Genomic DNA, 14,797 nt, shown 5'->3' on the forward strand with positions numbered 1-14,797 from the left:
TTGGGCACAAATAATCGGCCTTGCATCTGCAACACACCATCATCTCCGATAGAAACCTCCTTGGCATCGCTATATTGAGCCATCTCCTTGAGGACAAGCAAATGGGTGTCATCATACTGACGCTCTCTGATGCGGTCATATAAAGAAGACCGAGAAACCATGCAAGCAAGAACGCGACTGGGCTACGAAATATCCAATATGACAAACTTGTTGGGCAAGGCTTGAACATCCAATGCTAATGAGCTCTCCGCTATCGGTAGATATGCTAAACTGCCCAAACTCTCCGCCTTTCAACTCAAGGCATCAGCCATTACGTTGGCCTTCCCGGGATGACATAGAATGGTGATATCATAGTCTTTAATCAACTCTAGCCATCTCCGCTGCAACAAGTTAAGATCATTCTGTTTGAACAGATGTTGTAGACTCCGGAGGTCGGTAAAGACCTCACAAGAGACACCGTACAAATAATGTCGCCAGATCTTCAATGCATGAACAATAGCTGCCAATTCCAAGTCGTGGACTGGATAATTCTTCTCATGGGTCTTCAACTGTCGAGACACGTAGGCAATCACCCTACCATCTTGCATCAACACCGCGCCAAGGCCAACACGTGACGCATGACAATTCACAGTACAAGAGCCCGAAACCGTAGGCAACACCAACAGTAGGGATATAGTCAAAGAATTCTTGAGCTTTTGAAAGCTCGCCTCACACTCCTCAGACAATCTGAAAGGAGCAACCTTCTGGGTCAATCTAGTCATAGGTGCAGCAATAGATGTGAAACCCTCTATGAAACAGCTATAATACCCGGCCAAACCAAGGAAACTCCGAATCTCATTAGCTGAAGACGGTCTGGGCCAACTCTGCACTGCTTCAATCTTCTTTGAATCTAACTTGATCCCCTCACTCGACAACACATTACCCAAAAATGCCACCGAATCAAGACAGAATTCATTGTTTGAGAATCTTGCATACAACTTCTTCTCTCTCAAGGTCTGGAGCACGATCCTCATGTGCTGCTCATGATCTTCCCGGCTATTTGCTTGTGTATTATTTGATCCCTTTAGAGACTCACCATGACAAAACCAAGTATCATATGATGGCATAATACCATTAATCACAAGATGATCATATACTGTAGCCCGGTTTACTTGATGGATAAGCACACACTCCGTACAAGGACATGCAATTTGTTCTCCATCTTGTTTTTCAGAAAAGGCATGGTTTATAAACTCATCTACTCCATCCAAATATTCTTTACTAACTTTATCACAATGCATACAACTTTTATTTCTAGGATTGTCCATGACGTTCATGATATTCGTTTTTGTTCTATAATTACTGCAAGAGCTAAAACTTAATTAGTAAAAAGAGGGAATTAATAAAAAATGTAGTTCAAATAAAATAACCATCCTATTAGTAGGTAATTCCATAGCTCAAAGATATCATTTTAACACTTAAAACTATCAAACAGAAATTCATTAAAACTATCATTTTAATAATTGAAGCTATCAAACAGTTATACTATCTCTAATTTCTTCTATGGTTTTCATATATTGGTTCATAAAATTTTTAAGAATAGAATTATTAAACTTATAAATTATACTTATTCCTTGGTTTTCATATATTGGTTCGTAAATTTTTTAAGAATAGAATTATTAAATTTATAAATTATACTTATTCACGATAAGTGGTCATCTGCTTATGATGTTAGGACTATACTTATTTCAAATTCCGATAACACTGAATGGAAAATAAAAGATTCACCAAGCCCTCTCACCACCTTAAATATCCTTTGCAAGTCAAGGAAACCAAGAAAAATAGACATATGAAGTATTGAAGGTTGTAGAAGAAGAACAATGCTTGGACCATCAAGAAAAAGGAAATGGGATAGGTTGAAAGCACAGTGCTACGACAATAGATTTATTAACATGTCATAGTAGTGTCCGTACCGGATCTTTTTTTATTTATGAAGAGTGTCTTTACCGGATTTATGCTAATTTGCCTTTTACTACAACCAAATAACGTTTTATGAACAAATTATTGACAAAGGACAAACAATATACATAGAAAAGTGAAGCCTCAGAAGCCCATTCAATGCGTCAAACCTCCTTTTCATGTCTGAAAGATTACAGAAACACATGTTCGAGTGTTTCAAATACTTTTTGTGTAAATGAATCTCTCCTTTGCATGAATTTAAAGGGAACGGAGTGGATATGTTTCAGTCCTAAGCATGCCAAGCAAAATGAACTGATTCATTCCTTGGCATGAATCTCTTTAAATACTTTTCTGATGGGTCCAACTTCTTTCTTCACTTCACAAATAATTTATTCTTTCGATAATTTTTCTTAACTTCACTGTTTTGCCACCGTCATTGTGAAAATCGAAGTATAGATTGTTAGATTCATTGAAAAACATTATGATTAGTAAAACCAATAACCTAGCGCAGAGAAACAGTTAGAGCAAAATGATCAAATCAGTCAAACTGAGCATACGCTTATTTCATACAGAGGCATCAGATTTATGAAAATCAGAAAAACTCGTATCAATTAACAAAAATAAAAAATAGTATATGTGTCGACTAGTGGATTCATATCTCGACTAGCGGTAGATTCAATGAAAACATCAATATACATCGACGACACTTAGAAAAATATCTAAATAGTCACAAGAATAACAGTAGTCTTCGAAAACATACAGAGGAACCAATTCTAACACAGTAGAGGAACAAAGGAAGAATAAACTCAATCAATCGCACATCAATTTAATAGCATCCAGTTATCACAAACGACATAGCATATGCCGAAAAACTATACTTTCACAAATCTCAAAACGCAATAGTTGGATATCAAAAATTACACATTTGTACCTGGTAAGCAGATTTTTTTTGCCGATAAAGACAAGAAAGTGAAGGAGAAGAATGATTTCTGCAACAATCTTGAACCTACACGAAAAGAGAAGTTGGATACGAAGGAAAGGGAGAATACTGACGATGAAGATTGAGCATAAACGAGCAGCACCAATCTAAACTCAATTGTAAATAGCACTTGCTGGGTAAGAAGAGAAGTTATACATAGGGAAGAAGAGGATTTATCTCTGGAAAAAGATGACCGAGACCTGATCGATGTAGGCTAGTAGAGGGGTTGTCGTTCGATGTAGGTTGGGGCGCGATTCTGTATCCGTTCAATGAAGGAAATAGGTTTTCCTATTATTTTCTAATTGGAGGGAATAATTCATTATTGTCCAAAACAATTGGAGGGAAAGATTATTATTTTTCAGGTGTGGAGGGAAAGTTAAAATAATAAAAAAATAATATTAATTAGTGATTTTTAGGGGCAATTTTATTTTATTATCGGTAAAAGGATACTTTTTACCGGCTAATGGTCATGTGCCGCTAATATTTCAGCTTAAATAATCTATTAGCGGTAATTGCCTTATTGCCCAAAATAATTGCCGTCAAAGGCCCTTTTTGTAGTAGTGTCCAAGATTTCATCAATAAACACAATGACAAATGAATCAAGATATGGCTGGAATACACTGTTCATCAAGTGCATAAATGTTGCTGGGGCATTGGTCAGCCCAAATGACATCACAAGGAACTCGTAGTGACCTTATCGAGTCATAAAGGCTGTCTTAGGAATATCCGGATCCCGAATCTTTAGCTAATGATAACCTGACCGCAAATAAGTCTTTTAGAACACGCTGGCACACTGTAGCTGATCAAATAAGTCATCAATGCGTGGCACTGGATACTTATTCTTCACTGTAACCTTGCTAAACTGCCGATAATCAATACACATATGCATAGAACCATCCTTTTTCTTCACAAACAAGACAAGAGAACCCCAAGGCGGCACACTAGGATGAATGAAACCCTTATCAAGCAACTCTTACAACTTCTCCTTTAACTCCTTCAACTCCGCTGGGGCCATACAATATGGTGGGATAGAAATGGGCTGAGTGCCCGGCAACAAGTCAATACCAAAATCGATATTCCTATAGGGCGGCATGCCCGGAAGATCCGCTGGAAATACCTCTGGAAAGTCTCTTACAATCGGAATTGACTCAACGGTAGGAGTATCAACAATGACATCTCTCATAAAGGCTAGATAAGCATCACACCCTTTCTCAACCATCCGCTGGGCCTTAAGAAATGACACAACCCTGCTAGGAACATTATCCAATGCACTCATCCACTCTAACCGTTGCAAATCTGGCATAGCCAATGTCATAGTCTTGGCGTGACAATCCAGAATAGTATGATATGGTGACAACAAGTCATTCCAAAGATAACATCAAAGTCTACCATACTAAGTAACAATAGTTCAACTCTGGTCTCAAAACCACCAATAACAACTAAACTCGATCGATACACACGTTCCACAACAATAGAATCTCCCAAAGGTGTGGACACATAAATAAGAGAACTCAAAGAATCATGTGATATATCTAAATACGAAGAAAAGTAAGATGACACATATGAATAAGTGGATCTCGGATCAAATAAGACTGATGCATCTTTATGGCAAATCAGAACTATACCTATAATGACTGTGTCTGAAGCAACAACCTCCGTCCTGCCCCGAAAAGCATAGAATGTCATGCCCCGACCTCGTGGAGCGTGATCGACGCTCAGCCGAAAAACCCGGTTAAGCAAGCCTACTAGATGCCTTCTACCCAACCTTGCCGATTAACAATATAAGAATCAGTACAAGAGATAGACATGATTAGTGTTCCACTTTCTTTTCCCATTATTCCAAAGAGGTTCATTTATGGTTTTCAAAATATTACTAGTTTATAGATATGATGAACAACATGTTTTCCAAATACCAACACTTTTAGTTTAATTCCCAACACCAAATACTACCCACACTATATCTACGGAGCCTCTAAGTACAATCGGAGAGTAATGTGGAAGTGTCGGTGACAAGGACCCGGCTATACCTCAAAAAACAAAGTACAACATCAAGTGACATTAGGCCCGGAGTAGAGTAGGGCTCACCAAAACCTGCTGAATAGAGAGTGACTGATAACGAGGACCAAAGTTGCCCGCTGCTGAATCACCTGCATCCATTAAAGATGCAGCGCCCCTAGCAAAAAGGACATTAGTACACGTGGAATAGTACTAGTATGTAAAGCTAAATGTCCTCTTTCGAAATAGAACGCCAATATTGGAAGGGGAAACACCATGGAAGAAACAAGTAAGAATTAATGATATCCAAATGCCAAGTTAAAACATAACAATTTTCAAAAGTACGAAAATAAATATATTTTTGGTTGGGAGATCATTAGCACCGATATACCACCGTATTTTTAGCATGGAGTCCGATCACGCCCGATCAGCTAGGCCATCTCCCTACGGATAATCTGGTTTGACATGTAATGTGAAAAAAAAGGTGTTACCAAGAGTAGTACCACCATGTGCGCAACGTGGCGTCCGATCTCCACCCGATCGGCTAGGCCGCCTTCCCACATATGCCGTGTGGGTTGACTTTTCAATTCACATCTAATATAAATCTCATCCCAATTAGAATAATCACAATCACATCAATATTTCAATCTCATCCCAAATAAGGGGAATAATCACAATCCACCCCTACACCAGCACGTTTAGTTTCGGGTGTGGGCATTAAGGCCCACCCTTCCTCAGTTTGCTAATGATACTACCAAATAAATTTTTTTTTGTTTTGCACACAGGGAAACAAAAGTACAAATATATTTTTATATTCACCTAATTATCTTTCACACTATAAATAGCCTCGTTAGTAACTTCAACCATTCACAACATCATTATTATTTCATTGACCCTCTTGGCCATGCTGATGATTCTTCTTTCATAGCCCGGTGGCCGTATTTCACATTTCACGCTTTCATTTCCTTACTTTCAAGGATCATCAACATACACATCAACATATAGAATATTACAGAAATCATAACTTTAAGTTCATTAGTAATGAAGGCTTTAAACACATTAGATCCCTTTTCAAAGTATGGAGTACATTGACTTGTAATCACAACACAAGAAAAAAACCCTAAGCGAGTAATACACCGTACCTTTTTAAATACTTCTTCACAAAAAGGGCAACACGCAATTTCAACTCTTGTGTACGTAAGAACTCAAATCACATTGGAAATTTTTACAAAGGTGGTCATATTGATTTACGATTTAAACACGACTTCAAATCAAATGCACTACCTACAACAACCATGGCCACGTTTTATATCTCACTTTAGTTCTTTCACTTTCAATAATATTTATAGGTCATCAACAGTAAGAGCATTTGGGATTAAGGCCTTAAGCATGAATATGAATAATAGGGGTCTTCGGCGCATTGAGTTTTTTTCACTTTTGGGCATAACAACTTGCAATTAAAATCATGATTGAAATCATAATATTCCGACACATGGGTCACATTTGAATACATTCCCGAAGGAGAGCACAATACGATAAGAGAATTCAGTATAAATTTCTAGTACATATCTTTCAACACAAGTTTATTTGGAATAGTAACATTTGTACGGGATAACTCGGAACATGTGACTTAGGAACTTGGCCCAACCATACTTGAAACTTACGGGAACATCATGGAATTCTATTCCAAGAGAGAATTTTCGCCAACATACCTTGTTTGAGCTTTTCTTAAGTTACAACAACGCCCCAACACTTCTAGCAATATTAATCTATAGGAAGATTGCAAAAATCGGTTAATAATTAGGAGGATTCCCATGGTGTAACTCTCTTAGGAATTTTGTCAAACACATAGTATGCAAAATAGACTACAAAGTTCTACGATGGTAATCCCTTCCTCCCACAACCAATTTCAACAAGAAACTACCCAAAATAGTTCATTAACCCCACATACTACAAGCTATTGTCATATGCATGTCCTATTTCCGATCCCACAATATACTTAGACCCTAAAATAACTTGCATAGGTGGTATAGGATGGGAACTTACCCGGATAAATGGTGGTCTAGTGAGTGGCTTCCTAGATTCTTGAAGATTGGCACAAGAATGGGTGTTTAGAATGCTAGGCCTTCCCCTTTCTTACCTGTCTCAAAATTTACCAGACATTCGCTTCAAAATGAGCCCCAAACGCTATTTATCAAAATGGAGTTGGGTTATAAAAATAGAAAAATGGACCCTCCGAACTCAGGACCGAGGTTGTAGAATGGACCGCATAACAGATATGCGGCACACAAAGCGATGCCAAGAACTAGGCTGGTTTGGACCGGTCTGTGATAGGTCTGCGGCCCGCAGACCACTTGTGCTGCCATAGAATGGACCGCAGAATCATCCAACAAAATTCTTCATGCCAAATCTGTGATGGAAAATGCAGACCGCGAAATGGATATGCGATCGCAGAATGGACCGCAAAACGACCTTCAAAATTCAACCATTTTTCTGCTCAACTCTGCGATGGGTATGCGGCCCGCAGAATGGATTTGCGGTCATGAATCTGACCGCATAACTGGCCCTTCAGCAAAAGTTTTCCACCAATACCTTGATGCATTCTTCAACCCAAAAAGTTCGTACTGATCCGTACACATCACCCTACCTCGGCACCACAAAACTTGAATCCCTTAGCAAAATTTTACGGGGCCTTGCGTCTTCCCCCACTTAGGATTATTCGTCCTTGAATGAGGAGTAGAGTCCTCCCAGAACACTCAACATAATTCATTTCTCATTTCACACATCATAAGCCCCCAATTTGACTAACTCTCAAATTTTTCAGAAATTTCGGCGGAGTCTCCCTCTGTAATTGGGCCTATCCATCTGCCAGAGAACCACCAAAATAACTCCTAACAACATGTCCACAACTCAACAAAGCATCACAATATATATTAATAACACTAACATCAACATTAAGGGCATTACATTAACAGAAGTGGTATCTTGACATGAACTGTACACATTTAAATCATAACACATAGAAAGTACATTTTGAACCACAACCATTTGGCTCTACAAACAAGTGAGAATATTTCCTTTCCACAACACTTTCGGCCTTCGAGGTGATCTCCTCGACTCACAGACATAGCCATAGCACCTGGTGGAGGCAATCTCAACTTTCGGAGTTATCTAGCAAGGATGACAATTAGGGATCTCCCACAAGACAATTATCTATTAACTTTACCTTCAATAGCTTCCACCGGAATGATAGACAAAGGACTTCCAACTACCTTCCTTGACATAGATACATGAAACACCGGGTGCATATAGGACCACGATGGGAAAATATCGTACTCATAGCTTGGCCTATTTATTTCAAGATTCCATAAGGCCCAAATGTGCGCTACACCTACTTTAACTTTATTAACAATTCACATAATATCTTCATGGAGAAAATCTTGAGAATAATCTGTTCACTTTCTTCAACTCTAAATCTCTATGTCGGACACCCAAACTAAACCCTTGGCAACCTTCAACCATTATTCTATGATGTGCTAGAATGAACATGACTATAGAGTTCCTACCCAATATGTTCGATCATGGAATGATGCTTCTTCTCTGACATGTTGAACATACTACTATCGGTAGATCTAATACAAGGAGGAACAACGGGGTTCGAGATTGAGCTGGAATTGTTCAGGAATTCATCAATGTGCTGAGTAGGGCTTTACAGGAGTTTATATCTGAAGAGATGGGAAGGTTACTACCAATAGTGCTAACATGATTAATCATTGTGATGACATCATCGATTCGACAAATGGGACATAGAGTTAACTAGTACATATTGATAACGTGGGAACCATGTACATGATCTCGAGATGCAAAACAAATGAGCCATTTTAGACATGTGATATGTGGGAGGCATGATCGGGAGGATAAAGACACTAGCATCAGTTATTCTTGGAAGACTATGAGTTATGAAGGGGGCAGTAACAATTGTTTCATTCCATATGTGCCTTGTTTGGCAATAGTAAGCCTTAAAGAGAAATAGCCAAGTACGTGACACCAGTTGCCTCCTTGAGTGTAGTGAAAGTCAGTTTAGCTCAGAATGAGAAGATTCTTGCACCATGAATATGATAGAGATTTAAAAAATACATAAAGTTGAATTACGCCCTCAACAGTAACTGACACAAGGAATCTATGCCACAAGCCCACGAGGTTGAAAAAGAGGTTGATCACTTGTGAGATTATTATTATTCTGATAGCTTACCACTCTCCTGATAGTTGGTCCTATACCAGAGGACTAGAGATACGATTGGATTGACCCTTAAACTAAATATGTTCATGATAGGGGCCTAAAAATCTGAAACATCTAATTTCAACGTTTCATGAGTGGAACCTCATAGCTAGGACATCTTAATATTGGGATAAAATCATGTATTGGTTAGAGAGAATGAATACTTTTCTATGAGCTCGACATGTTTCTGTCATAGTAACTCTCAAGTTGGACTACTAGGCCACTTCATGGGCGACTACAATACTAGGAACAAAGTGATTTACTCACTGAGGCATGATCCAGGTGGACATGAAAGTTATACTGAGATGGGCGAACAATAGATATTCCTATGACCAATTTGTTAGAATCCCAAGTTTCAGAGGAATTTTATGTGTACAAGTTACCCCTTTCAATTTACATGTACACATATGATAGGTGCTGAGATATGCTCTCATGTTACTAGACAGTGAAAAGGGTTTATGACAATGCTCACAAAGGGAGTAAAGTGACTGTTCTACCTATATGAGTCACATGCAGAGGAGAGAGATAGTGGCTCAAGAAGGATATCGACACTAGGCTGCTATACATTGGATTTGATACCACATAGGTAAACTTTATGATGGTGCATACATAATCACAAGTGAGCAGACGTTATCCATTTGAATCAGAAGGTTCTATAAGAAATTCATCAGGTAAAGTCCCTTGCTGTGAATTTAGGGAAGCAAGTGGAAAGTATTAGCCTAGGGTTATAACTCAATTCAAAGAAATCATTACAAAACTCAATTCCTCAAGAGGTTGTAAGTAAGATAAAGGTGATAAGAGGCTTCACAAATGATACGTCTCGTTCAAAGAGTAGATATAGAGACCAGCTCATAAAGCTGCTCCGGTTCTATCCCAAATTCCTTAGCAACATAAGGAATGACATATGACAAAGTGGAACCGAGATCAATAAGAGCATATACATCATGAGATTGGACAGTCAATAGACCTTTAACCACATCTAGAGAAGCCTCCGACTTTTGACTCCCCCTCATAGCATAAAACTTGCTGGGCTCTCCCGAGCTCTTGATACCACCCCTAGTTGCTCCACGCCATACGGGCGCTATAGTGCCTCGAGTTGGGGGAGGCGCTGTGGATGTAGTAGCTGTAGAATTGGCTGGCTATGCCGCATCCCTAGCCATGCTCTGGCGAGAGGAACGACAATCTCTCTGAATGTGACCCCTCAGACCACACTCGTAGCATACATTGGTACCATAGTGAAATACTCCCGAATGAGATCTCCCATACTTCACACAACGAGGATGAGGTCCGCTAAACTGACTCGCCCCACTGACGTGATATTCACCCTTTTTGCATACATCATAAGTATCCCTCTTATCCTTCCTCCAGGCCTCCGATGCGTGAGTAACAGACCCTGTACCGGTTTGTCGTGTGGTCCTTTGGAATTTCCCAATGCCACCCCTAACATGCTGCTGAGCATACTCACAACATGACGCCAAATGTTTCTTCCCTCATATCGGGCAGACCGGGATGGGTGTACCCAATCTAGGGCAATTGTTCTTCTTGTCCCCTATTTCCGCATCCATAACGTATTTCAAGAGTCATCCAACATGTTCCCAGGTGACCCTCCTTACAAATCAAACAATATGGTTCATTAGTACCAACAACCCTCTTTTGTTTCTTAGATGCTCTCACCACACGATCAGGTGGTGCAGTGACATTGGTAGGAACAAGGACACTTTCCTTAGTAACAAGTTCTTCCAATCCCTCCATGACTTGACGCATCCTCCCAACGAACTCTTGTGCAATTTCCCCCAGATTCAATGGCGGGGTCATTCCCTCATCGCTGCTTCGAACTCGTGAATTACTCATCTGGAAAATGAGACATAACGAGGAAATTATCTCCCTATCTTGGGCTCTATCGCACGATCTGGAGTATCAAAGAAGTGTGAAATTCCTAAATGTCCAAGCAGCCTCCCCATTATAGATGTGGTTGACAACACACCGATAAGAAGGACTCTACTAGACACGGCTCCGAGACATCCCATGACACTTTAAAACCTTAGGCTCTGATACCAAGTTTGTCACGCCCCGATCTCGGGGAGAGTGACCGGCGCTAAACCGAGATACCCCTGTTAAGCAAGCCTACTAGATGCCTTTTACCCAACCTTGCCCATTAAATAAATAGGAATCAGTACAAGATATAGACATAAGAAGAGTCAAGTGTTCTACATTCTTTTCCCATTATTCAAAAGAGGTTCATTTATGATTTCCAAAATATTACCAGTTTATAGATATGATGAACAACATGTCTGCCAAATACCAACACTTTTAGTTTTATTCTCAATACCAAATACCACCCATACTATATCTACGGAGCCTCTAAGCACAATCGAAGAGTAATATGGAAGTGCCGGCGACAAGGCCCTGGCTATACCTCAAAACACAAAGTACAACATCAAGTGACATCGGGCCCGGAGTAGAGTAAGGCTCACCAAAATCTGCTGAATAAAGAGTGACTGCTAACGAGGACCAAAGCTGCCCACTAGTGAACCACCTGCATCCATTGAAGATGCAACGCCCCCGACAAAAAGGGAAACACCATGGAAGCAACAAGTAACAATCAATGATATCCAAATGCCAAGTTAAAACATATAAATTTTCAAAAATACGAAAATAATATATATTATTGGTTGGGAGATTATTAGAACCGATATACCACCGTATTTTTAGCACGGAGTTCGATCACGCCCGATCGGCTAGGCCATCTCCCCACGGATAATCTGATTTGACATGTAATGTGAAAAAAAAGGTGTTACCAAGAGTAGTACCACCATGTGCGCAACGTGGCGTCCGATCTCCACCAGATCGGCTAGGCCGCCTTCCCACATATGCCGTGTGGGTTGACTTTCCAATTCACATCTAATATAAATCTCATCCCAATTAGAATAATCACAATCACATCAATATTTCAATCTCATCCCAAATAGGGGAAATAATCACAATCCACCCCTACACCAGCACGTTTAGTTTCGGGTGTGGGCCTTAAGACCCACCCTTCCTCGGTTTGCTAATGATACTACCAAATACATTTTTTTTTGTTTTGCACATAGGGAAACAAAAGTACAAATATATTTTTATATTCACCTAATTATCTTTCACACTATAAATAGCCTCGTTAGTAACTTCAACCATTCACAACATCATTATTATTTCATTGACTCCCTTGGACGTACTTATGATTCTTCTTTCATGGCACGGTGGCTGTATTACACATTTCACACTTTCATTTATATATTTTCAAGGATCATCAACATAAACATTAACATATAGAATATTTCAGAAATCACAACTTTAAGTTCATTAGTAATGAAGGCTTTAAACACATTAGATCCCTTTTCAAAGTATGGAGCACAATGACTTGTAATCACAACACAAGAAAAAAAATCATAAGCTAGTAAGACACCGTATCTTTTTATATACTTCTTCACAAAAAGGGCAACACACAATTTTAAATCTTGAGTAAGTAAGAACTCAAATCACATTGGAAATATTTATAAAGGTGGGCATGGTGATTTACGATTTAAATACGACTTCAAATCAAATGCACTAGCTACAACAACCATGGCCACGTTTTATATCTCACTTTAGTTCTTTCACTTTCAAACATATTTATAGGTCATCAATAGTAAGAGCATTTGGGATTAAGGCCTTAAGCACGAATATGAGTAATAGGGGTCTTCGGCGCATTGAGTTTTCTTTCACTATTGGGCATAATAACATGCAATTGAAATCATGATTGAAATCATAATATTTCGAAACATGGGTCACATTTGAATACATTCCCCAAGGAGAGCACAATACGATAGGATCATTCGGTACACATTTCTAGTACATATCTTTCAACACAAGTTTATTTGGAATAATAACATTTGTACAGGATAACTCGAAACATAAAAATTAGGAACTTGGGCCAACCATACTTGAAACCTACGGGAACATCATGGAATTCGATTCCAAGAGAGATTTTTAGCCAACATACCTTGTTTTAGCTTTCCTTAAGTTACAACAACGCCCCGAAGTCTATTTATCAAAATATCGTCGGGTTATAAAAATAGAAAAATGGACCCTCCGAACTCTGGTCTGCAGTCGCAAAATGGACCGCATAACAGATATGCTGCCCGCAAAAGGGGCCGCGAAAACGATGCCAAGAACTAGGCTCTTGACCGGTATGTGGTCAGCAGACCACTTATGCGGCCGCAAAATGGACCGCAGAATCATCCAACAAAATTCGTCATGCCAAATCTGCGATGGAAAATGCAAGCCGCGAAATGGATAAGCAATCGCAGAATGAACCGCAAATGACCTTAAAAATTCAATAATTTTTCTGCTCAACTCTGCGACGGGTATGCGGCCCGCAAAATGGATCTGCGATCGCAAATCTGACCACATAACTGGCCCTTTAGCAAAACATTTCCACCAATACCTCGATGCATTCTTCAACCCAAAACTTGAATCCCTTATCGAAATTTTACGGGGCCTTACATCCTTTCTGCCCTGACCTCCCCCTCTAGGGCGACCTCTACCCGCCCGTCCCTTACCCCTAGCTGGCTGTGCAGGTGGAGCGGCAACTGGGGCAACAATAATGGCCTGAGAAGTCTGTTGACCTGACCGAGTCCATGGAGCCTAAGTAGTCTGTGGAGGTGCACCCCTCCAGAGTCTGGGGCAGTCTCTAACCATATGGTGGGTATCACCACACTCAAAGCAAGCTCTCGATGGGTGTGGTTGCTGGGACTGGCTTGGGCCTGTTCGGCTGGACTGACCGTTGAAGGAACCCCGTGCAGGAGGTATACTAGAAAGTGGTTAAGGAAAGTGTGCAACTTGAGACCTCGGTATAACCGAAGCACCACTAGAAGCTGGAAGTACTGAGTGAACTGTGCGGATCAAATAACCTCTACCATGACGGGCTATAGCTGCAGCGTGGCCAGCATTAAATCCTCCAGTACCTCGAGGCCACTTGGCCTCCCTGTCCTCTCTCCCACGGTGCCGCATACCCTATAACCTCTGTGCAATCTCTACCACCTGCTGACATGGGGTATATGTCTCTAACTCTCAAGCCATGCTGAATCTAATACCATATTTGAGCCCCTCGATAAATTGACGAACTCTCTCTCTGACTGTGGAGACCAAAGTAGGTGCATGTCTAGACAAATCACTGAATCAGACATCATACTCCGACATTGTAACTCCTCAAACTCTGTGCGCCATCTATCTCTAAGGGTCCGAGGAACAAACTCTCTCAAGAACAACTCTAAAAAATGAGTCCATGTAAGTGAAGCTGCATCGGCTGGGTTACCCTCCTAATAAACCCGCCACTACTGATACGCTACTCCTGATAGCTGGAATGTAGTAAAAGCAACTCCACTTGTCTCCACAATACCCATGGTGCGGATAATACAGTAGCACTCCTCTAGAAAACCATGTGCATCCTCTGAAGCTAAACCACTGAAAGTAGGAGGGTGATACTTCTTGAACCTCTCAAGTCTAAGCTCCTCCTCCTCATATGTTGCTACCCTAACCACAGGCTGAACCGGAACAACAAGTTGTACTGGAATAACACCTGGAAC

Source organism: Nicotiana tabacum, chromosome 14, assembly GCF_000715075.1.
Source record: "Nicotiana tabacum cultivar K326 chromosome 14, ASM71507v2, whole genome shotgun sequence".
In the NCBI taxonomy this organism is placed as follows: Eukaryota; Viridiplantae; Streptophyta; class Magnoliopsida; order Solanales; family Solanaceae; genus Nicotiana; species Nicotiana tabacum.